Genomic DNA, 25,540 nt, shown 5'->3' on the forward strand with positions numbered 1-25,540 from the left:
ATTGGGTTAATATTTGCGCCGATGTTATTCCATTTTGATTTGATCCCTTCTTGATTTATGCAAGTAATCATGAGATCTCAATCAGTTAAGATTTGGGGTTAAGATTTGGGGTTCGACCGTTCGGTTAATTTATGCAAGTAATCATGTGATCTCAATCAGTTAAGATTTGGGGTTAATATTTGGGGTTTGACCGTTCGGTTAATTTAGTCAGATCTGGAATTTGTTTCTTTATCGATGATGAATCCTTGGGCACAAATTTGTACAGGGCGGGTTCAGCGAACCATTGCTGTGTACAAATCTGTTGTGCATGATCTTTGGTTCGCTAACCCCGTCCCTGTAGATATATAATCGTGTTCAATCTAACTGAGGCTGCCTCTGTTTTTCCTAACTTTGTTATGTTGAAACTAATTCACGCATACTTTCCGTTTGATATGGATCAGGTGTCTGGCAGCGACGAGGAGGAACAACACACCAAGGCTCGGCAGGTGCTGCGGAGGTTGCAGGTCGGCCAGTTCGCCTCCTACACTTCACCAAAGGTGTCTATAAGTGCCCCTTCTGCACTAGGAGACTCGGCGGCACCGACTTCAACTGCCTCCTCACGCATGCCGAGGACATCGGAAGGACCTTCCCCAAGGTCGGCGCGACGGTGAACGTCTACTCCTTCCGCGCCAAGCACAAGGCGCTCGGCATTCACCTCCGCAACTTCCAGCGGGTGGAGATCGCCGCCGGGCGCATGCCTCTAATCAAGACCAAGGTGCCCAAGATCAAGGGACAGGGGGCAAGAACTGGAGGAGGAGCCAGATGGAGTAGGCGGAGTCCAGGATGTGTGCTGCTGCTGCAAAGCAGCTTTTTTATTTTGTTGTTGTTAATATGTTGGTGTTGTCAAGAACCTAAGAACCTTATTTCGGCTGCTGTATGCAACTTATTATGTACCTATTATCTATCCCTATTCTACTATACTTGATTGTTGGGCGCCCTTGATTGCTTAGATGTTTTTAGAGTGGACTGCATTCAAACTAAAAAGTGTGAACCTACAAACTAAAACCTAGACTAGATACAAACTAAAGTAGATGAATTAAATAAAAAACCAAAACATCGTATATACATCCATAGAGGGAGTACATATGAACCAAGATTGGTGAGGTCATTATTATGGACTAGGGGGAGTACTAGATTTTCTGCCATATTGAGCAAAAAACGAGAGCCAAAAGGAACAAATAACTGAAGAAAGATAGAAATATAACCTTCTCTAGATATGATAATAATTTGGTGAAAGAAGACAGAGATAAAGAGTGGAAAAATGTGCTCTTAAAAAGGGATATGCCAATTTGGGCCGAGAGAGACAGAACCCAGCTCCTGCTCACGTACAACTAAACGCAGTCTCGTCCTGTCCCACGCGATCCCTTTCTACCAGCCCCACGCGACACGCCCCTACACGACGCGGCCCCACACGTCAGCACAGAACGGTCAACTAAACGGGAATCCTACCATCCGAGCTCCTTCTCCGGGTTTCAGACAAGGGTCTGAGGAAAACTGAGAAAAAACTAAGGAGCTGGGAAAAACTGAGTACAATTAAGAAACCGAGGACACGAAAATAGAAAGCCCTTTAAAAAATTATTGTGTAAATATATAACCAGTTAAACCTACATCCAGTCTTAGTAATTTAGTATTCTAGATTCAGAACTATAAAAATTCTGTAAGAAGAGATAAAAAATCTATTAGATAGTGTTGAGTTATGTTTGTAAACTAAAATCCCATAATTCAACCGCCCAAGTTATTCATTTACGAAATATGCTAAGTACTTTTACATGTTACTACACGCTAGGGAATGATTGTATAGGGCATGTATAGGTTCCATCTATATCCACAATAGATAGCTAAATTATGCCATGCTATTTTAAAAAAATAGATAAAATTAAATAATTTCATAAAGCTATAAACATCTAGATTTGTTTCAAAAATATTGTGCAAATCTATATCTCTTATAAAGCAAAATCCCACTAGAGGGTCATTTAAGTTGTCTATCTCAACATGCAAGCTATCCATACCATCCATTTTATTAGCTATCTAATTGTCCATGTCATCCCCCACTAACATTCATTAATACTCTACATACAAGCTACATCATCTATTTTTAAGCCATCCAATTATCCACATCATCAACTTTTAGCCGCCAACTACATAACCATTTCAAGTCGGGTTTTTTAAAGTTAGCCTCTTGACTATTTACACCAATTGAATCATGCATGTTCCTACAAATAACATCCTATTCCAATCAACTTATATTCTTTTTGTTTTTTACAAAATAGAGTTATCGGAGAAATTCCCGCTGCAATGTACGGGGTACCAGTTCTACCTACGTGTAGTCTTAATAATTTAGCATTCTAACATCAGAATTATCAAAATTCTGTACAAAGAAATCAAATATTTTGTTTGATAAGAAGCTAATTTAGCCTCTATTGTTTTACTGAACCACCATTATGCTTGTGAAGTTTAAATTAAACTAAAACAATTTACAAGATATCGCCTCAATTCCAAAAAAAACATCCAGCATGATGTATACAAACTACACCTTCAATTATCACAATCGTAAGAATTTTTTTTAAAGTTTCATTGGGAATCCTAGGTTATCATTCGTAGTATCCACAAATTACGAAACCTAAACTCACTGAAAAAAATCATTTTCTATACCACCCTCCTACATCATATTGAGCTTTCTGCATGTAGCCCCAATGATATTTTTTTTCTTTTTTCGAGAACCCGCAGAAGATCTGCGCGTCATTATATTAAGCATCAGGAGCGGACCAGGAATGTCCAAGTACAACGAGGCAAGAAAATAACAGGTTATGCACCCATCTCGCCTCAGAAAACCACCGGAAAGAGATCCACCTCTACAAGCCAACCAAGAGGCCCATTCGTCCAGCACCTTACTAGCCGTGGTTGCCACCTGCAAGCTATTGCCTTGGAAGACACGGTCGTTGCGCTCCAACCATAGCGCGCGTAGAACGAGCATGACCAAGGAGTTGAGCTGTTTGCGCTGCGGCTTGGCAACACGGGAGGACGCAAGCAGCCACCAGTCATTGATGCCCACATTGGGGGCAGGGATGATGTTTGGCAATCTAAGGCTAGCGACGACCCGCGCCCACATCTCCTGCGCATAGGAGTAGTGCAAGGATAGATGATCTAGCGTTTCCGGCTCCAACCCGCATAGCGGACAGAGGAGATGCGTAGGAAGGCCTCGACGCGTCCTGCGATCCGCAGTCCAGCAGCGTCGTCGTAAGGCAAGCCAGGCGTGGAAACGGTGCTTGAGGGGGGCGAAGGAATCCCATATAAGCGGAGCCGCCGCCAAACCAACAGTGCCCTGGAAAAGCATGCCGTAAGCGGATTTAGAGGAGAAAACACCATCACTAGACCACTTCCACTTGAAAACGTCTGCCTCATTCGCTGCAGAGTTCGGGCGGGCAGCTGCGCGGACCGCCGACCAGAGACGCAAGTAATCCACCGTTGCATCAACGGAAAGCTCGCCGGAGATGTCCAGAGCCCAGCTGTTGTGGAGGAGCCCCTTCGTGACTGAACGCCGCTTCCGTGCCGCGGGAGCTACCAGCTTGAACAAGGTCGGGGCGATAGCCGCAGCATTGAGCCCCCCGATCCAGGGGTCTTCCCAGAATAGCATGGCCATGCCATTGCCAAGCTCGATCCGAACGGACGCGTTGAAGAGGGCCTGCGCGTCGGGTCCAATCTTGACCCCCAAACCGCGCCAGGGCTTGGAAGGGTCAACCTTGGTAAGCCAAGCCCACCTCGTGCGGAGCGCCACATTCATCCACCGAAGGTTCAGGAGGCCCAGGCCTCCCAAAACCTTGGGCTGACAAACAAGACGCCAGGCCACCGTACACGAGCCGCCCTTCGCATCAGCGCTACCGACCCAGAGGAAGCTACGCCGCAGCTTGTCGACTGCCTTGTAGAACCAAGGATCCAGGTCGAGCGCTAGCAACTGATAAACCACGGAGGCCGACATCACGGCCTGCACGTAGACGAGGCGTCCTTCCTTGGACAGAAGACGAGCTTTCCAGTGCGGAAGTTTGGCCGCCAACTTGTCGATAGCAGCTTGGAGCTCCGCCTTGGAAGGTTTGCCGAGGGGGAGAGGTAGGCCCAAGTACTTACAAGGGAGCTGCTCGCTCGGGCAAGGGAGGTTCCCAGACACGGCACCCAACTCCGCGGGCGTGCACTGGATTGGGGCGGCAGAGCTCTTGCGGTAGTTTACCAACAAGCCCGACGCAGCTCCGAAATAGGCAAGGATTCTCCAGATCGCCGCAAGCTCAGCAGGGTCAGATCTGGCGAAGATCACGACGTCGTCTGCGTACAGCGAGACGCGGTGCCGGAGCCCAAGGTCGCCAAGGTTGGAGATGAAGCCAGCTCGCTCAGTGGTTTTGAGCATTGCCGAAAGCACATCCATAGCAATGACAAAGAGCAACGGCGAGATAGGGCCGCCTTGCCGCAGGCCCCGCCCGTGGAAAAAGGGGTCACCAGCAAAGCCGTTGACCAGGACACTCGTGGACGCCGTACGGAGAATGAGAGCAATCCACCTGATCCAGCGAGGCCCAAAACCTCTCTGCCGGAGCACGCTCAAGAGGAACGGCCAGGAAAGACTGTCAAACGCCTTCGCCATGTCTACCTTGAGGAGAAAAGAGGAAATCTTCCTCCTGTGGAGAAGCTTCGCTGATTCCTTGACCAGCAAGAAGTTGTCATGGATGCAACGGTTCCGAATAAACGCTGTCTGATTCGAGCCCACTAACTCATGCATCCGGGGGGCCAGACGACGCGCCAGAACCTTGGTGAATAACCGCGCAAAGCAGTGAACTAGGCTGATGGGCCGAAAGTCGCTGAGCTCCACCGCCCCATCCTTCTTAGGCACCAAGGTGACCAAGGCCTCATTGAGAGCCTCGAAGCCTTGGTCACGGCCGAGCCAAACCGCGTGCATCGCCGCAATCACATCCCCCTTAACCACAGGCCAGCAGTGCTTGAAGAATTCCCACGAGAAGCCATCTGGGCCAGGCGATTTGTTGGCCGGCATGGCGCAGATAGCGTCCCAGATCTCAGCCTCGGAGAACTGCACGTCGAGCTCGGACAGATTAAGGGGTGGCAGATCAATGGCGGCAAGGGAGAGGTCCGATCCGCGCGGTTGAGCTGTCCCAAGGATGCCGAGGAAGTGGGCCGTGGCCATAGCAACTCGATCGCCTGAACGCAGGGAGCCGATGTAGTTTCGTTGCCGCTGCCCCGTCGCCAGGATGCGAAAAAATTGAGCCGATGCATCACCTGCCTTGATGCCAGCGACCCTGGCACGCTGCCTGGCAATGGTCCGTTCCAACGACGCGAGCCCGAGAAGCTTGAGCTTCAACGATTTCCGCAGCGCACTTTCTGCCGGTGCCAGCGGCCGAGTTTCTTGTGCCACGTCGAAACGGAGAATAACCTCGTGCGCCACCAAGATGAGGTCACGGATGGAGCCTGTCTTCCGCCCGCTCCACCCTTCCAACCCACGGCTGGTGCGGCGCAGCTTATGAGCGAGACGGAGGAGAGGGTTCGCAGGCAGGGCGCTGGCATCGCTGGCGTTTTCCCACAAAACCTTGACAGTATCGATGAAGCCGTCCAGTTTGAGCCAAAAACGTTCAAACCGAAAGCGCTTCCCCACCTGGGACTGGACCGCCGTAGACATGAAGATCGGGCAGTGATCCGAGAGAGAGGATGAGAGTGCTGTGAGCGTTGCCGCGGGGTATAACTCATCCCACTCAAGGGACACGACCCAACGATCTAGCTTGACAAGCGTGGGCGAGGCTCGTTCGTTACTCCAAGTAAACCTCCGGCCCAGCAAGGCCGACTCTTTGAGCTCGAGATCATTAAGGCAGCGCCGGAACATGCCCAAGTTGCGACGATTGACAACGGGCGTGCTCTTGTCCCTGGCGTCCACAATGAGGTTGAAGTCGCCGGCCACCGCCCACGGGCCGGCCAGCGTCGCCCGAAGCGTCCGCAGCTCATCAAGAAACGCCCCTTTTAGACTGTCGCACGTAGGGCCATACACCGCGGTGAGCCACCAGGCAGCGGTGCCCGGGACGGAGAGTTCGACGGAGACCGAGAAACGGTCGCAGCGGCTTTGAAGCACGCTCACTTCCTCGCTCTTCCAGGCCACAATCACGCCTCCCGCAGTACCGACAGCCGGCAAATAAGCAAACCCGTCGAAGCGGGGCCCAAAGGACTGGGAAATGTCAAAGGCGGTTACAAGCTGGAGTTTAGACTCCGAGAAACACACCACAGATGGCGAAGCATCATCTACAGCAACCCTAATGACGGAGCGTCGTGCGGGATTATTCATGCCCCGCGCGTTCCAAACTGCAATGCCTATGTTCTTCGGATCCATTGGAGAACATCCTACAGCAGCAACAACCTGGGGAGGGCACTAGGCCGCCGCGCCCTCCGCCGAGCCTCCAAAGGCAGCACCGTGGCAGTCCAAGCCAAACAAAGCTGCAATGGCTCCCACCTGCTCCGGGCCCAGCGGCGAAGAGAAGATAGCCGCGTAGTCATCGAGCTGCGTAGCAGATAGGCGCTCACCCTCACGACAAACTCCAAGCTTCTCCATAAGAATCCGCTGCGCACGCTTGACGGCCGTGGCGGACGCGTTGAGGCCTTTGGCAGCAAGGCGCCGGCTGCGACGCGCGGAAGGCTGCTTGACGGAGAACAAGCGTCGGCGCACCACCTTGGGATCTGGCAGCGAGAGCAGCGGGTCATCTAGCCTCCAACGGAATTGCCGCAAGAGGTCCGTCAGAGTTTGGGTGTCCTCAGCACCAGCCAGCGGCGAGGCAGTAGCGTGCAAGGAATCGACCTGTACGGGATCCGCGGCTGCATGCACCGGGTCAATCTGGAGCGCAGCATGGGGATCGGATGGCGGGAGGTCACAGGTTGCAGCTGTAGCAGCAGACCCCACCGGCGCGGCAGAGAGCAGGGGCTCAGGCGTAGCCGCGTGCGTCTCGACACAAGCGCCTGTGTGGGGCGCCGCGCCAGGCCTCACATGCTCCGCAGAGGGCGCATCGAGCGACCAAGAAGGCATGTTTGGCGACGTCTCCCCCTGCCCGGCAGAAGTCCTACTCTGCGATAGGAAACTCTCAGCCGCCTCGAGCGCAGCACTGTCACCACGGAGACAGGCTGAGCTCCAACAGTGCACACAGCACGACGAGGCCACCGAACCAGACCGTTGACGAACGCCACCGTTCAGAGCCACGGGTTGCCTAAGAGGCGTGCAGGCGACCACATGCGATGGCAGCGGCATGGGGGAGATCTGCCCAACAGCAGGGCATGCGGCACGGTCAACCTGGTCTTCGCGCGGAGAAGCGGACGCATGGGCGCAACAGGACAATGGCGCCACTTCGCAACCCGCGCCTGGACCCCGCAGCGGACTAGGGCTGACGTCATCCAAGGGACCCACGCCGACGGCACCAGCGCTGCAGGCAGCGGGGCTAGGGCACCACCGCCCGGCACCGTCAGCGAGCAAGACGCGCGAGGCGGCTGCTGAACAGGGGCGGCCGGGGGATGGCGCCGCCGTAGGAGCCAGCGCCGCGTCCACAGCAGCAGCAGCGCGGCGCCCACGACGCCTTCTAGGGGCGCGACGACGGCGGCGGCGCCGGCGACGTCCGGCACCAGCGTCGTCCGGGCGAGGCGCGGTCCCACCACTCGCATCCGAGCACGAACCATCATCGAGGCCTGGACCACGACCGGAGGAGCCATCAGTAGACGGCGGACCACCGATGAGCCACCGTACCACCCAAAACCGGATGCGGTACCATAGGACACGCGGCGACTCCAATCGCGGGCGGCGCCGCCCGACGAGACTTGCAGCCGCAGCCCTGATCCCGGCTCCGGAACGGCAAGCCAACGGACGGCCGGAATGGCGGTCACGTCGTGCGTCCACAAAGACAGCCGGAAACACGACATGTCGCTGCGGCTGGCGGTTGCCGGATCAACCTCGTCAATGATGCCGCAGCCGTCGAGCAGCTTGTTAGCCGTGCGCTCAGCCCAGGCATGGCCCGGGATGCCACGGATCTCAAGGTCTGCCAGAAAAGGCGTTTCGCGCTGCACCGCCCCGACCTGCCGCGACCAAGGCTCAATAAGGAGAGAGCATTGTGGGGAGGATACCACGCCGGTATGGACCAGCAAGTCACGGATCTCCCGAGAGGCGCAGAGCGCCAAGAAATCCGCCGGCTCAAAAGCGCGGATGGAAAAATCCAGCGCGGTGAGGCGGAGTTGTGCATGGATCGCCGCCGCCGCCACCTGAGGAGACACCTCCTCCCTCGCAACAGTAACCATCACACCCGATCAAGGTCCAGCTCCCTCTGAACCATACCCTCAGATGGTAGCAGGTAACAGAGGTCCGGCCGAAGCTGATCATCCGGTCGCTTCCCAACGTCCGGCGGCACCACTAACGGGGAGGCAGGGGAAAAAGGAGCGGAGAAGCCAACAGCCTCAGAGGAACCAGGCCTGCTGCCACTTGCCGACCCCGTGGAAACCACGTCACCGCAAGTCCGCTCAAACTCCACCGCACCAGAGCAAGCAGGTTGGTGCAGAGCGCCGCCCTGCATGGTGGCGGCAGGGGGAGCCGCGACAGCACAGGGCCCCGCGTCGGAGCGCAAGGGCGGCGGGGGCTGGCGAGGCGGGGACGACTCCGGCGAGCTACGAGGCCTCTTGCAGTCCCTTGATGTGTGTTCCGCTTCCACCACAGCGCACACAGATGGTGGCGTTTGTGCACTCCGCCGAGATGTGGCCCTCCTGGCCACAATTGTAGCAGCGCCCATGGAGCGCGGCAGGAATCCGGCTCGCCGCGCCTTGAGGAGGCCTGGAGGCCGGAAGCGGCCTGCGCTCCTGCCGGGCGTGCTCCTGCGCCCGCCGAAAGATGCGCGCGCGCCTGGACTCGGCAGTCCTCCACTGCCGGCCCGGACCAGCTCCACCGGATACAGGGACGGCGGCGGCGCGCGGCACTCCATGGCTGGGACCCGCGCCAGCGTCCCATCCCCTCGATCCGATCTGGTGGCCCGCCGGAGCAACGACCACAGACCGGAGAGGAGGCTGCGGGGCACGGGAGCTCACAGAGTCCTCACTGCTGGTGGAACCCGAGAGGGCGACACGGCCGTCCATGGCAGCTGCCCTTGCCGGAGGCGCGTGGGGTGACGCCCCACGCCTCTCACTCACGCTCACTCTCTCTCACGCTCACTCTCTCTCATGCTCACTCTCGCTCACGCTCACTCTCACCGGCGGGATTCTCGTATTGTCCGTTCTCCCCAATGATAAATTATTAGCACACTTGATACATGTTTCAATACAATTCACTTAACTACCACCTTATCCTCCACCTCAAGTCCGAATTTAGACATTATTTTTATTAGTGAAATGACTTGTAAAATTTGATTTTTTATCTTTCTCATATGTTGTATGGACATTCCTGACAATATCAACCAAGAAATGAGCAAATACGTGAGGCAATTTTTATGGATGAATTCAGATATTCTTGAAAAGGTCATGCTCTTGAAACATGAACAAGAGTTTACATACATAAAAAAGTCAAGAATGCTTGTGTGTGTTGAATATCAACATCCCAAATAAAGCTTTTCTTGGAGAGGTCAACAAATTTTCAGTTGTCTGGACATTCCTTGAGTCAATATAATTTGGACCACCTAATGTAGTACGACTAGAATTCCTGGAAACCACTTAGTAGGATCCTTTTTGTGGAAAATTTGTTTACAACTTTGGTTTATATAATTTATGGCAAGGTGTAATTGAAATGATCAAAGGTTTTTCTTGAACTGGCATTTATCATGATAGTTATATGCACAAAAGATTTCTCATTTCGTTTATGTAATAGAACTTCTATATATTGTTCATCACGTCATTTAACATGAGTTCTCAGAGGACTTACTTAATTTGCCTTTATGTCAATTGGCTCGTAAGATTTTCTACAAATGGAAGAAGTTTTTGAACATACTATTACTGTTAGTCGGGGATTCTACCAATGCATGGAATCATAGTTTGGGGAATCAACATTTTTTCATCTCACGTGGCCTATAAAGTGATTGTTGATTTTCAACCCCCACCTCCCTATTTCAATTACATTTGGTAATCTTTATGTAAAACCAAGTAGTCATTGTTCTTATGGTTACTATCGCATGATATATTGAGAACTATATATGTAATGTTAGAAAAAGAATTCTAGTTACCATTATTGCACTCTACAACTCTTTAATGTTCTCAAGAAGACCCTATACTATCTATTTCCCATGAGCCTAGATTTTTTCTCCCCAAAGAACAAGAAACTTCCCAAATTATAGTGATATCATGTCCCCTTCTTCACGCTTCTTATAGTCATTGCATCTTGGGGTTTTGGATTACTAGATGACCCGGTGCGCTATCGCGCAACTGGCAAAATTAAGTCAGAATTTAAATTATAAGTTTTAGCTTATTTTAGGATTAAGAATTACCCCAAAATTTAAGTGCTTTAATATTTTGTAGACACACCATCCATCCAAGGTGCTGCAGTAAGATATGATAATTTTGTATGATTTTACATTATGTTTTCAGCTCCTATGTTTTTGTATAAGCTATTATGGTTATTATACCGAAAGAGATAGCATCATAAAAGAAGCATAAAAAGACAACTACTAATTCCAAGAAGAATGCTTCTACTTATTGTGAGTAGCAAGATAGAAAAAGTTTAGTTCGAGATTTTGAGCACCCTTAACCGATATCATAGGAACCAGGAACTATTAGAAATGTTTCCCAGGCGCGAACAATTTCTTGGCTGATATCATCCATCCCATCACGATTTGCGTTAACTGTCCAATCTCTTCTTTTTAACCTATCTCCCTAACCTTCCGCCTTGATCTGCTACACCTCCCTTCATTGACTCCACTCTACATCTAATATGTTGACCAAGTACTGTGTCGCAATCATCCATGCCATCAGCCATCAGCTGCTCGCCCGAAAATTTACCTAACACTTGATAGAGAACAAAGCACCCAAACACTTGGTAGAGGACAAAGCAGATTAAACATTTTAGAATTCTAAGACTATGTTTTCCTTTCAGAATCCTAACACAATACATTTAGAGAAATAGTAGGAAATCATAAAAAATGTATCTATTATATATTAAAAGTAAATTACGGGCTCACCAGAAAATAGAGAAATTAGTAGAAAATCTCACAATAATCAGAAACATCTAACCGTTTATTTTATAGAGTAAAAATCCATAGCCAATAGATTTTTAGGATAAGAAGTGGCCATTAAAATAAAAGAAATTTACCCTCCAATGCCATTACGTACAAAACATCTCAAACCCCTATACTAATGCATGTTGACGTAGACTCCCAATTCTCTCCCGATTGGATCGCATAGTTGCAGCAGTTGTTCACCGTCATCTCCATGCCATCGTCCTAGCACGGCCGGCACTCTCACGTCGCGGCATCCAAGGGATTTCTCTTCCATCCGCAGGGTGTGGCGCTGCTAGCTAGGTACCGCTCAAGAATCCCTTCCCGTTTTGCTGAGTCGCTTTTCCAGGATCAGCTTCAAGGTTCCACCCATGTGTTGGAAATTGGAATCGATCTAAAAATTAGTATGATCCAGTTCAACATTTGCTCTCTATCTTTTAACGTCCCAAGGTACCACCATTATCACGTCAGATTTGTGCAGCTATCTTCCATATCGTTTCGAGCTATCTTCCATGGCGTTTCCGTAATCGGCTCTGAAACAAGTTCCACGGATATCTCAGGTAAGCAAGGTGATGTTTTTTCCCCTGTATGATCCATGTCCTGATTCGATCTTGAAGAGGTTATACCATGCATCCTTTTAGACATTATTAGCGGTTGTGGCGAGATCGAGGAGGCGATGTTCTTGATGGATCGTTGTTGGTGCAAGACGAGATCATGCATGCACGTGCTCTGGACCAGGTTTTGCGGCATCCAATTGATGGCAGTCGCGTTCGAGCTCGACGAAGAGGTAGAGAGCTATGTTCTCGATTGTTCACTGTTGATGCAATATAATGGAACCAATTTCCACATATTTATTTCACTGTTTGCATTACCAGTTACTTCTTTTGCATTGCATGTCACAAGATCTCATCAGTCATGTTAAGCTCAGGCATATGGACGTATTTGTAGCTTTCAGTTTTCCTACTATCAGTACAAAACTAACCAGAACAGCAGCACTATCCAAGAGATGATTTATTAGTAGTTTGGCTCCCTTCGTATATACAATGAATTTTGTAAGCAACAGGTAAAGCCAAATGATGTCCAACGGGTCACCAGATGTACGGCGAGCGGCCAGATGGACATAGAACGCCATGTAAGTGTACATACATTTAGCATTGTCAGTTGATTACTCGGTTTAGAACTCAGATGCGAGACAAGTTCCTGCATTGGACTAGACTGTGGATGTTGGGAGCCTTGGAGGATTACTTCTGGGCTGTTAGATCAGGTGGTTCACGGTGGCATGGCGCACTGCTCGACAGGGCAGTTTGGAGTCGAGCCAGCGAAACCCGAAACCCTTGCTGAAAATCTGTGTGCACATGTGGTGGTTGATCTAGGGGAGAAGAAGATGCACCAATGGCTGTATGATGCAAATAACACGTATGGCTGCCGTTGTCAGGAACTACGACAAGGAGCAGAGGATGTCCAGTGACCGGCGACACGTCCGAAGGCCGACGATAGCATCACGATCCGCCATATCCCATCTCCACTCTCTTCCAGCCCAACCTATAACTGAAATCTACAACTAACTTTTCTTGGGCATGCTTATGCGCTTCAGATTATGGCAATTCTTTTTCACCCCAACCTCCATAATCTGATCTGCTCAGGATACTGCGCCCACCGAGATGCAATGCTACTAATATGGTTGGGATCTTATTTCTTGCTATTTTCTTGTAACGATGGTGATGCCTCTTTTTGGGGATGACTAAATGTGACAGACAGATGGATGTCATGTATTTGTTTGCATGAAGATCTCACACTTTCTTGGTAATATTTTGGACAAGTTGGCTGATTACAGACTTCGAATTTTATCTTACCCTTATTGAATTGACTGCGGGTAAAATCTCCACTCTGTTTCTTATGAAGTATGTTCCCCATTTATGGATCTCACACTTTCATTCCTTTTTATTTGTGCAAAAAAGCTTAAAACTGAAGCTTTTTGGCAATGATAGTACCTTTAATCATATATTTTATTGCAAGTTAAATTTTACAACATATAAACTCATATTAATTAATTTGATTTTTTTCCTTTTCATATTTCCACCATCGTTGTGGAGGTTATGTGAAGGGATGCCGGTGTTGGTCGTCGTGCCTACCACTAGAGTGACATTGTGTTGTTTTTGTTCTTGACGATGTAGTGCCACTTTATGTCATTTTATCGATATTATAATGTTTGATAAGCATGTCATACTACTTTGTCAAACTTTACAAATAATTGCCACTATGTGATTGTGATGTATTGCTCGAGTTATGATTCATTTAATAAAGTTTATAGGAAATCACGGAAGTATTTGTGGGAACTATTTTAACTTACAGAATACATCACGATTTTGGTAGTAACGGTAGTGTGCCAGCATAAACACTAACAATATATATCTTGGTAATGTGAATAGTTATATGAGCCTACAAATTTGCTTACTGCACAATATGTTCTTTAAATGGTTCCAGGTTAGGTATTTCAAAATTAATATATTTTTATACATAACAATTGTAGGCTACATACATAAAGCTGAAAATACGCGAAGACATTAAGTTCTGACATATATGCATAATCATACTAGGATCAGCGTCACTTTTTTTTTGTTTAGATTACACGGATGAACTTTCTGAGTCCATGCATGTTGCAGTTCATACCTCTCAAAAACCAGAACAGCGAGAACCAATCACTAAGGGAGGAGGCCATCTCCCATGGCATATTCAGTTTTGACGTACAAATTTTCCCGGTAACCATTTTTGGTCTTGACTTAGGTTGATTTTTGGTATTTAATTATAATTATTTCGTATTTGTAGGTTCAGGGGGTTGAGTCCAGCAATTATGCATTGCCAAGATTATTTGGTATATGGTCATGCTATACCATACATAACACAGTTCGAGTAGTTCTATTGCTTTGTATTTTCTGTTAAGAATTTGATCTTTTCCCCTTTTTTGAGTTTTCTCAGTTGTGTCACTTTCTTTTCACTTATGATATATTATTGTGAAGCTACGTATATATTCAGTTTACTTTGGCCAGGATGGATCAGACTATCCGCATGAAGTTCTAGACTTCTGCCTTTAAAAGAATAACTCAAGAAAAAAGGTTTGCCATGCATTTTTTTAATAACAAAGGCACTGTTTTCTTATTTACAATGCAGGAACACTGACATGAACATTATGGACAGTAATTTGGATTTCTACAGCTGTATTTGGATTGGAAGTCATTCAAAGCAAACGCTAGCATGAAGATTATAAAGCTGGAGCAGAATTAACTGAGGTAAGATTTTTGCATTGTTAATCTTGCAGTAACATATTGTTTTTTTCAAAGTCTTATGTCTCTTTAAAACATCAGTGTTGTGTTGTTGTCTAACACCTGCTTCACACCGTAGCAAATCGGTAGGAGATCAAAGAAGAATGTTTGGTTGAAAATGCCACTTTCCAACAGATACGTATGGCTACAAATTCCCAGGATGCAGATAAATAAAGGGAAATCCCAAGGTTTGCAGTTAAAGTGGCACAAAAGATTAATATTTGAGTTATTATGGATCGGAGGAAATATTAGAGTGGGTCTTTGCTTGAGTAGAGTGGGATTCAACGGATCAAAGGGTCTATACAGAGGTTGTCCAATCTATTTTATCCATGAAGTTGGTGTTCATACAGAAGAAATATTTTTGAAGTATTGTCGTGAACATCCGAGTTGGTAATCATATAAGGTTATCCGCATGAAGTTCTCGACTTCTGCCTTTAAAAGAGTAACTCAAGAAAAAAGGTTTGCCATGCATTTTTTTAATAACAAAGACACTGTTTTCTTATTTACAATGCAGGAACACTGACATGAACATTGTGGACAGTAATTTGGATTTCTATAGCTGTATTTGGATTGGAAGTCATCAAAGCAAATGCTAGCATGAAGATTATAAAGCTGGAGCAGAATTAACTGGGCTAAGATTTTTGCATTGTTAATCTTGCAGCAACATATTGTTTTTTTCAAAGTCTTATGTCTCTTTAAAACATCAGTGTTGTGTTGTTGTGTCTAACACCTGCTTCACACTGTAGCAAATCGGTAGGACATCAAAGATGAATGATTGGTTGAAAATGCCACTTTCAAACAGATACGTATGGTTACAAATTCCTAGGAGGCAGATAAATAAAGGGAAATCCCAAGGTTTGCAGTTAAAGTGGCGCAAAAGATTAATATTTGAGTTATTATGGATCGGAGGAAATACTAGAGTGGGTCTTTGCTTGAGTACAGTGGGATTCAACGGATCAAAGGGTCTATACAGAGGTTGTCCAATCTATTTTGTCCACGAAGTTGGTCTTCATACAGAAGAAATATTTTTGAATTATTGTCATCAACATCCGATTTGGTAATCATATAAGGTTCTTCATTGTGCTGCGCTCTTCTCTAACATTCTTGTGCTTTTCAGGATCACAGTTACATAACTCTTTTTTTGCGAAAAGTTCAAGATATATGTGTATAAGCATCCCAAATTAGGAACCTTCCTCAACCTCATCAAGATTATGTTGTGAATCAAGAAGTCAAAGTGTGCTTCACAATTAAGTATACTACAAAGAATAGGTGAAATTTGCTACACAATGTTGTAGACAAATAACCAAAGAAAGGGATGAAGTTTTCCAATTTCAATGGCTTGACGGATTTCCAATTGCAACTATAATGTAGCAATTAATAGTTCTATCATATTTGTCATATAAGGTTTTGAAATTATTAGGGTACATAAGTACTTCCGTCAATTATGTGTAACAACTTAATAGAACAGTGTGTGTGACTACGTGAGATATTTCAAGACGATTCAACAAACAGTACAATTGTTATTTTCTTTCCTAACCAAAATCCCATATGAATCATGTGATGAAGTTTTACAAGGTATATCATTTTAGCACTAAACTAGCTATAAGATAATACGTAGTTTGCAATTTTGGTTCATATGCATTCTTCTTAGAAGACTTTTCAATTATAAAAATAATAGACATTACGTGGTTGCCCGCTCATGTGAGCGGGCCACTGTGCTAGTTTCAGAAATAACGATAATGCAATATGTTAGAAAGCCATCAATACCATTAGAAAATAGAATTTACACTTCAGAGATTAAGGTAAGGTAATTTGATGGTATTAGCATCATAAAATTGCAATTTCACTTCTCGCGAACCTAAATTAAATGTCTATTTGAATATACTACATCATGCATTTATTCAACTTGTCACAACTAAATAATTACAGAGATAATAAGAAAATAAATATATCACGTATACGAAAGACCTCTAAACCAACTATGAAAATTCCTTGCATTTGTCTCCTTTTTCTTGAGACACAAAAGGCAATGGAGGTTGTTGTCTGCCAATATATCGGTCATATAACTGCTAAAGTGCTAATGACAAAAGAAATACCATGCCACATAACAAATTTATGTCTTTACAGGGAGCATATGAGACTAACAAAAGCAAAATCGAGATAACATTGTAGCCAGAAATTTTATCCATGCTGGTGTCTTTGATTGAGATCCATTGACTTTAAACCAAGAGGCATTAAACGTAGAATGTGAGACCTAATGCAAAAAAGTATATTTCATTTTTGTGGGAAACAATAAATATTCTTGCAATATTAAGCTGGTCATCTACTTCATATACTTGCATTAACAGGTATACTCCTACCCTAGATGAGCCATCAAGAAATCAAACCAGACCCGCAGTTATTTGAGAATAGAGGATGACCCGGTTGTGCGACTCGGACAAAAAGTAACTATGGCTGCTCCGATAGTTTGTTAGCCCGTTAAAGTCTAATTAATCTGCAAGGGTATTTGGAAAAATGTACCAACAGATTAGGGTGTAAACACAGATTAGGGTGTAAACCATGTGCAACGTTATTGGCCTACCTGCAAAGTAAGTTCCATCCTTATAGTAGCTATAAGTGTTTCATATATATTCCAGCTTACAATCCTTCTAAACTATTACCTCTAATATAAAACGTTTTAATAGACTATTTTAGTCTACTAAAACAATTTATATAGGAATGGATGTAGTAACTCTTTAACAATACCTTAGTGCAAGAAAAATGCATCATATTCTTAACACAAAAAGACACATGTATTCAAGGTACACTGGAACTGGATAATCTTAGATCAGTGAGCACTGAGCACCATCACAAGAGACAATATCATATCATATGGAAGTAGACGCCCATGAAGAGAAAGCATAGCACATATTAATTGGGCACTTCAGCATTCAAAAAATATTATCGCTTCAGCATGCAATTAACAAGGAAACACTCATCATCACAAAATTTGATTCTTTTATTGCAAGCAACATACAAAATGATGTGAATCAATATCTTAATGTAAATTAGTAACAAACATCGGTAACAATCATCATGGACCTTGGGTTAATCAATGCAAAAAAAAAAGAATCACATGATCAGGACACGAGGGAGGTGCAGCATGCTTTGCATGAAAAATAAAGAAAAAACTCCTATAAAGTAGTAAGCAAACATGCAGATTCAAAGCAGCTATAGAACATGTAAATTCAGAAATAGATATTTATTGAACAGGATTGCATCAGAAATTCCCCTTCCTTGAAGCCTTTCACATTGTTGCACTAAGCCCACTCGCATTCAGAACATGATATCCACCTTTGTTTCTCTAACAGCCCACTCGCATTCAGAACATGGTATCGACCTTTGTTTCTCTAAAGCCAAACTCCCGTTTCTTCGCATTGTCTCTTGATTCATAGATATGCTTTAACAATGCAATTAACAGAGCTATATTGACATAACAATTCGCATAACCTACAGAAAAGTGTAAGTTTGTTTCAAAAAAAGAGTGTCAAATTTGAACCAGTTGAAATATGCAATAAGTCATAACAGAGCAGTATAACGCTTTTAAGTGGCAGTGACAAGAGGCTAAAATAAGTTCGCTGAAATTAGTATTAATGCTAGACTAAGTATGAATATTGAACCTAGGATAAGCTTATAAAAGCACTTGCAAAAGATGCAGAACAGAGTTAACAAAAACTCATACCATAATTCTAAAAAAACAAATCCCTCGTTACTCATCTTCACAATATTAATATCAGGAAATTTCATAGAGAGACCAAAAAAGGGGAATGTGTATTCTTTAATCGTGTCCAAAAAATTTACTCCTTTCTTTTTTTAGATAATATTTCCTCTATTCGAGGTAGGAAATATTTGGATGCTTTCAAGTTTCTGTGGATGTGTGCAGAAAAAACTATCGTTTTCTTCATCAATGATCATGTGAGGTTCAAAAAATGTTTTGTCATGTTCTAACAGCAAATGCCTAAGCTATTATTCATGATCGAATGTATCAAACTTTGCGCTTTTTCCCAGCAGGGCTCCAGCAAATAACTTGTAGCAAAACATTAATTCAGCATAAGGTTACCCTACTGGACATTGCTAATTAATATTGAATAGGTGCCTACAAATGAAACCATATACAAAGGAACTCGAGATCAGTAAGTGGGACCCTTATTGAGATAAAACCAATATACAGACAAAAAACTGGATTACTCGCCTAAATGATGTGTAGTTCCTTAACCTAATCATTTAGTCAAATAGATGTGAATCCGCTGTACTAACAAGATGCAAATGGTAGACTTAACGTAGTAGAAACGTAGTGAAAAATCATGATTAATCGGTTCTTTCACCGGTTCCATCTAAAATGTTCAGATTAACCATATCACAAAGTACAGCAACCTATGTCTGTAATCCAACAACTGATTACTAATTGTCATCTATGCCAAATGTAATGTGGTGCATCAACAAGTCAGGCATGAAAGCTGGGGGATTGCTACCATGCTCACAGCTGGTGCCTACATCAAATAATATCTCAAGAATGGGCCGGAGAACCGAGAAGTATCACAAGAAACAAGATAAGCAGAGGTCCCGGTGTGTGCACATACCAAAGGAAAAAAAACCTGGATCAAGCAGACTCGGGAATCCAAATCTTCTATGCAGCCTAGGACATGAAGATAATTTGCCGGTGTGGTTGCCTTGCCGTTGTGAGCGTCGTTCTGAGTAGCATAGGAGGGAATATTTTCCAGCTATATCAACCTCGAAGCACATATAACCATTGCATGGATCAACATTGAATGCTTTTTCTACATCACAAAACTTTTTATATTGAATAAAAAGAAATATATAGAGGATGTAGGTAAATATTCAGAACTGCAAGATTCGGAACAATTGAAGCCTCCAATGCAACAAAAAATGTTTTCAGATCAAAGGAAAACCTAGTAAAGTAAAGTAAAAATATTGAAGCCTCCAATACACTCTATGGACCTGTGGAACTGTAGCATAAGAAAAAATATATATCTAACTAAAGGTTGTCAACAAACCACTGTAGAACTACATTACCTACAGTTCATTTCCAAGGAAGTCTGTTATCCTACAATTTCAATAAACAATTCTAATTCACCACAAGGAAACATCTTCAATCTCAAGGTTTTTTAAATGCTCCAATAGAAAGAGCAAGACCACAAATTATATCATGAATCAAAAACTTGAATCTTTTGGGGGGTCTCGAGACAGACATTCAGACTATATATCATGTAACACAAATAGAGTACTCAAAAATAAGCATCTCTCAAAATGCCATGCAGAGAGATCAATAACTACCCCCCATTAAATTATAGAAATAGGCTGTTCATATAGTAACCAGAAAAACAGGGCAATGCAGTAGCTATAACCATGAAGAACAAAAAAAAAAGTGGCAACCATTTCAAACAAGCCTAGCTAAGTGAGCTACATAAATAATTTAGGAAGCAGTTAAGATCAACACAGAACCTAAGAAACTGGAGAAGCCTTTTAATTACACTAAATTAATTACTGGTTTGAAGAACTATTTTCTATGGTAGCCTACTTTCTGTGATATAGGTCTCTCTCAGACGTTGGCTAAATCCACTTTCCTATTCTAGTTATTAAAATGGAGTTGGGTTTAGCATGTTCTAGCATGTTCTCACCACTCTAGGAGCATTGTGCACCTCACCGACTTCCATCAGGATCCCCTGGCCTTGCCGGATCCAACACAACGTAATCCATCGCAACGCAAGCCAGCACAAACAACCATAGTTTTCAGAGTGAAAGATAACTCTAGTACTGAATTAAAATATTACAATAGACACTGAGAGTAAATTCGCTAGAGATCTTACCATGTTGGCTTATGAAACGAGACTGGAAAAACATTATAAATTATATATATGAAAACCATATTAGTAGATCTTTTCAATACATTCAAACTGAAGAAGAGAGACCACAGACCACCGGGTAAGAAAGCAACATTTGATAAAATACATGAAGACTTTCGTGAATGTTGCATGCTATATTTCTGAAAAGCTTTTCCATTTTTAAGTTATAGATTGATAGTTTGCATACATTACAGTGTGGAAGCCTTGCAAGAAGCTGTACTGGAAGCTACGTAGTATACTCTAAAAAAAGGATGCAAGAAGATCAACTAAAAACAGAGAGAGGAACTCTCACATAGGATCAGATGAAGCAAACATAATTAACTAAAAACTCTGATCATACATTGGAGCATGCACATTTTCCTAGATAAAATGCCTTCAAGCTTCCCCTCTGTTTATTCCCAGTAAGGAATGTGCAAAACAGCAATAGAAATTCATAAATATAGACATAAGGAAAAAGAACCCAAGTGGAAAAGAGAAGATCTCACCTAAGCTAAATGCTTCGCATGCTGTGAGCCATCCTCCAGCAACACGTAGAGAAGCGGTGAATACAATGGGGCTTGCCTGCGGTCAGTGTTGGACCTCAGCCTGCGATATTGGACTCACATCATATTATATTCTTCTTACCGAGGAGAACAGGAAAATAAAGCAGTGTTTTTTTTGTTAGGCATATTTTTTTCATCCTAATCTTCATATTGTCCCTACTGAAGCAGGCATAACAAAATCTAAAGCTAAAAGGTGTCTACTATATTATTCCTAATCAGATTTAAACCTAAATCTGAACCTAAACCTAGCAAACATCTGCACAATAGAAAATGAAATTTAAGCAGCAAACTAAAGCCACAAATAACTATTTTAAGTTTATTACATCCGATGAAATGGTATAATAATTTTTTAAAGAAAACGTTCATTGATTTATTCTCTACTTTCTTTTGCTAAAAGGTGGAAGATAGAAAAATCAAGAATCGGTGATGTGGGGAAAGCCTAAATACACATTATAGGACAAACGAAATGAAGCATGTGGCTGCTCCTTAAGGGACAAAAGTAAGGAGCAATAATTTATGAACTGAAGACCTTTGCATAGAGGAGCAGCCACACCAAACTTGCCGCTCCAGCCTCTTATGCGGCAAGCGGCCTCCATGATGTTCCTTCCTAAACCAAATTTATATTGGGAAACCAGCAAAAAATTTAGTATTTGACTAATAGCATAATCATGGGATGTTGGATAATCAGAAAGTCTAACCCACAGAGATTTAAGATAGTAATGGTAAATTTTCTCTAAAAGATAAAAAATAAGCAAACCCGAATTGCTACCCTCATCATAAGTGGATCTGTAGCCAAGTTTTCTGACGTTAGGCCTGAACATCAACATGAGAAGCAGCAGTTAAGTCTCCTCTTCTTCCTCACACACCATCTTTTCTGCGTTACACCCATCCATCTCCGTATATGGGTCGTCCTCCAATTACCACAGGCCTCCGCACACCTGAAGACAGAGCAGTCACATAAGGTGCTAGGGAGGCCATGAACGGAAGGAATAGAGGATAAACTAATCTAGGGAACTACTGCCATACCTGGGGAGGAGAAACTGTAGACAGGTTCAGCGGTGAATCAGGTCAGCATCGACGGCCTCTGGTTCGCTAGGCCAGTACAGCCGCTACCTGATCCTCCACCTCCGTCCCTGCGGCGCTTCTCGAGCTCCCTCCTCCAGCCTCCATCTCCAGATTCCAGCACCACTCCCCTCTCCTGTTTCTCCTCCTCATGAATACCTGCAGTCCACTTGCAATTTCATCGAACACCTTTTAAGCATATTTCAATACACATATAAAATTTACCAAAATAACAAGGTGAAATTGACCGAAAGAAGGCATCAAAAGGGTCACGCAATCTCAGCCTTGAAATTGACCAAAAGAATGGCCATAACGAGCAGCCAGGAGAAAAAGAGCCAGATCAAAGAGGGGGCGACAGAGAGGAAGAGACAAAAAGGGGAAGGAGATGCAAACCTGGACGAATCTCGGTGATGCCCACGATTGACCCCGAGTTGCCACCGGCTCGTGCCACCCTCGGTCCCCAGCCAGTGAGCTCAAGAAGCAGATGTGGCCAAAATAGAATCAATTTAGGGAAACCAAACCAACAAATATTTACAAAAGGAAAATGCAATATCTAATTTTGATGCAAGGACATAGAAACATGAAATCAGTATATGAATCTCCTCACTATCCAAAGCATTGCTGCAGAATAGAAACTAAATTAGGGGCAAATGATAGGAAGGGGGAGCTCACACTTTTTTCCTTCTGGCTCGCATTTTGCACCTCATATATCAGAGTGCTTGACTCAAAAAACAAAGTGGTGAGACATAGATACCAACAACCCGATAGATATTGATAAGAAAGAATAGAGAGGGAATACCAGTAGAAGCCATTTGCACGACTTTGGGGCGCAGCAGCGCAGCTCCAACTCTCCAGCCTAAACCACCCTGTACATTGTGTCATCTATTAGACAGGGACAACAACAATAGCATCTCTTTTTCTATTCTCGGTAGCAACAAATCTGGGAGAGAGAAACCAAAATTGTTCCTATTTCCCTGAAGCATGAAATTTCTGCAATAACTACGAAGGGAATCCGACAGAACCTGAGCACTCACCTAGGACAAAGAAACACTCTATTGTTGCTCAACCCATCAACATTCCGAACCGTCCATTGCCTGCAATAAAAACCGAAGGAAATCAACCAAACTGGGTATTGCTAATAACCCCAAATGCACATCCTAGAAACCCAGCCTCCAACCTGCCAAGGGACATTAACATCGGCAACAGTAGCAGGTTGCTAGCGTTGCGAGCACCACGCGCAAACTTATCCAGCCTGACGCGGAGGTGCGGATGCTTTCGACGGAGATAGGGAGACCAAACCTCTTAGCCAGTAGACCCCGGCTCAATCTCCTGCACAGTGCCAAAGGCCGCCGGAGTCGACCTGTCCTCCATGAGGACGAACTCGGGGTACAGCGTCCTCCGTGAGGACGAGCTCTTGGGTGGCATCTGCGCCGCCCACACTATTTTTTTACCGCATCCCTCGTGAGGACAAGCTTGTGGGCAGCGTCTGCACCACCCCCACTGTTACTTGACCGCATCTAGGGCCAGCCTGTTCAAGAGACGGGGCGGCGCCGCCGCTTCTTGCCCACGCCACGCCCTGTTGCCTCTTCTCCGTGCTGCACCGCTGCTTCTTGCTCCCCGCCACCCCGCTTCTTCTTCTCCGCACCGCCCGCCGCTGCATTCTACTTCAAATAAAATCACCTTCTCAGGGTTCCCGCCATCTTTGAACAAGGCGTAAGCCTCACGCATTATAGGTCTTCGATCTAAACCAACCTGAAAGTGAATTTCACACCAAGTTATCAACATTTTTTAGTATGCAGGCGCAGCAGCCCCTTTTTGTTTGAAATATGAAAATGATTGCAAAGAGTACCAAAAAAGTACTACATTGGAATATGGTATGCTCAGTATCCCTACCAAATTTGATTCGTACAAAAACCACCTATATGTTTCAACTCAATCTTCAATTCGTCAATGAATTTATAGTTTTGTTATGTTTGACGTTTGGTTTCCAGGTGTCCCTTTTAGCTAGCTTGACATCAAAGTTCTCCAATTGTGCACTAACGATAATATTTTATTATGTTGAATGCATTAGCTATAGTCACGGTATCACTGAATTATACTGAAAAAGGAAACAGAACTTGCCTCCAAGAAGCGCTTCCTTGCTTCCTCTACCCCATACAGCTGAGCTTCACACAGAAAGCACCATATCGACTCCTCGGTGTCATTGGGGTTTTAAGCAACATCCAGCCTGAACTGCTCCGCGGCGTCTTCGAACCTATTTCAAGTACACAGCCAGTAAAATGATGGATAAACCAATGGATTAGTGATTGGATTATATGTATGCACCTGTCTAGGTAATACAACGAAAGCCCCCTCTGCCAGAGATCTGAAAACACAAACGCACATAGTTGCAGCATGTTCATCTTCTTCATCCGAAGTGATAACAGATGTAGGTGCGTAAGGGTAAGTTAGCACCACATACATGCTTTCTGCCGTGGATCCAACTCAATCGCTCGATCGAACTCCGCCACTGACCCAGCCACATCTCCCGCGAGAGCATCCGAAGGAGACGAGCCGGGGAGGCAGCAGAGGGCGCGGGAGATGGGGATTGGGCCAATCCCGTGCAAGATCTCGATGGATAAAAGAGACGAGGCGCCGCCGCCCCGTTCCTGGCCTGCTCGCCGCCGCCGCCGTCCGGTTCCTGCCCTGCTCGCCGCCGCCCCGTTCGATTCCGGCCGCCGCCACAGCAATCCTTCCCCACGCCAGCGCAGCGGAGCGACGGACGCCGCGCCTCCCTGTAGCCACGCCTCAAGCTCCTGGTCCGGCAGCCACCCCACCGCATGCGCGGAGATGGTGGAGACCGAAGATCTCGATCTCCACCGGCGGGGAGATGGTGGCGGCGCGTCCCATCGAGGGAAAACGAGAAGAGCAGCTGAGGAGGGGCCGAGGATTGGGGAGGGGAGCACGTCGTGGATTGGGCAGTGGCCATCCCGATCTAGGGTTTTCACCGTTTCACGGAACAACGACTGAAACGAGCGACGCGGATGAGCGCCAGCCGCTGTCTCTTGCTGCCGGTCCCACACAAAAATGGGCCCAAGCGTCATAGACCATTTACGAATCGCTGCAGGTAAAAGAAAAGTTAGTGCAACAGATGGCTGAGATGAAAAGTGGGGGAAAGATTTTACTGTGCATTGCCAAACGTGTGAACCAGATTCATTTGTCCCTCTCGGACTCTCAGTTGAGAGGGTAGTCTTCGAACATTTATAGTAGAAACTAGATGACTGCTTGCGCTATCGCACGCAAGTGCAAATAAAAGCCGTATTAATATGCCAATGAATGCTGACGTATAGAACGGTAATTTAATAAATAATTTATTTTGGTGCTTAAATATATATTTTTGGTGATGGTTCATGTCTTGAGTTGCTATATACGCATCAAATATGACGTTTATTTCTTGTTCCTCTAAATTTGCTGCAATTATACAGGATGTTTCATAC

General features: G+C 45.2%; 1 long non-coding RNA gene and 1 pseudogene across 3 annotated transcripts; both read right to left on the reverse strand.

The window, feature by feature from the left end:
* Nucleotides 1-20,369: 20,369 nt before the first annotated feature.
* On the reverse strand, nucleotides 20,370-22,923 carry LOC124692369. Of its 3 annotated transcripts, none has more exons than XR_006999489.1 (6): nucleotides 22,864-22,923; nucleotides 22,458-22,782; nucleotides 22,029-22,223; nucleotides 21,772-21,940; nucleotides 21,532-21,609; nucleotides 20,370-21,045 (listed from the first exon to the last, which is right to left on the reverse strand). It is a non-coding gene; the product is annotated as an uncharacterized LOC124692369 (long non-coding RNA). The 3 variants fall into 3 exon arrangements; XR_006999488.1 differs by having other exon boundaries at nucleotides 20,370-20,848; nucleotides 20,946-21,045; nucleotides 21,532-21,940; XR_006999487.1 differs by having other exon boundaries at nucleotides 21,532-21,940.
* On the reverse strand, nucleotides 22,922-24,885 carry LOC124690124 (annotated as a pseudogene).
* Between the last annotated feature and the right edge of the window lie 655 nt (nucleotides 24,886-25,540).

The sequence above is a fragment of the Lolium rigidum genome, chromosome 2, assembly GCF_022539505.1.
Source record: "Lolium rigidum isolate FL_2022 chromosome 2, APGP_CSIRO_Lrig_0.1, whole genome shotgun sequence".
In the NCBI taxonomy this organism is placed as follows: domain Eukaryota; kingdom Viridiplantae; phylum Streptophyta; class Magnoliopsida; order Poales; family Poaceae; genus Lolium; species Lolium rigidum.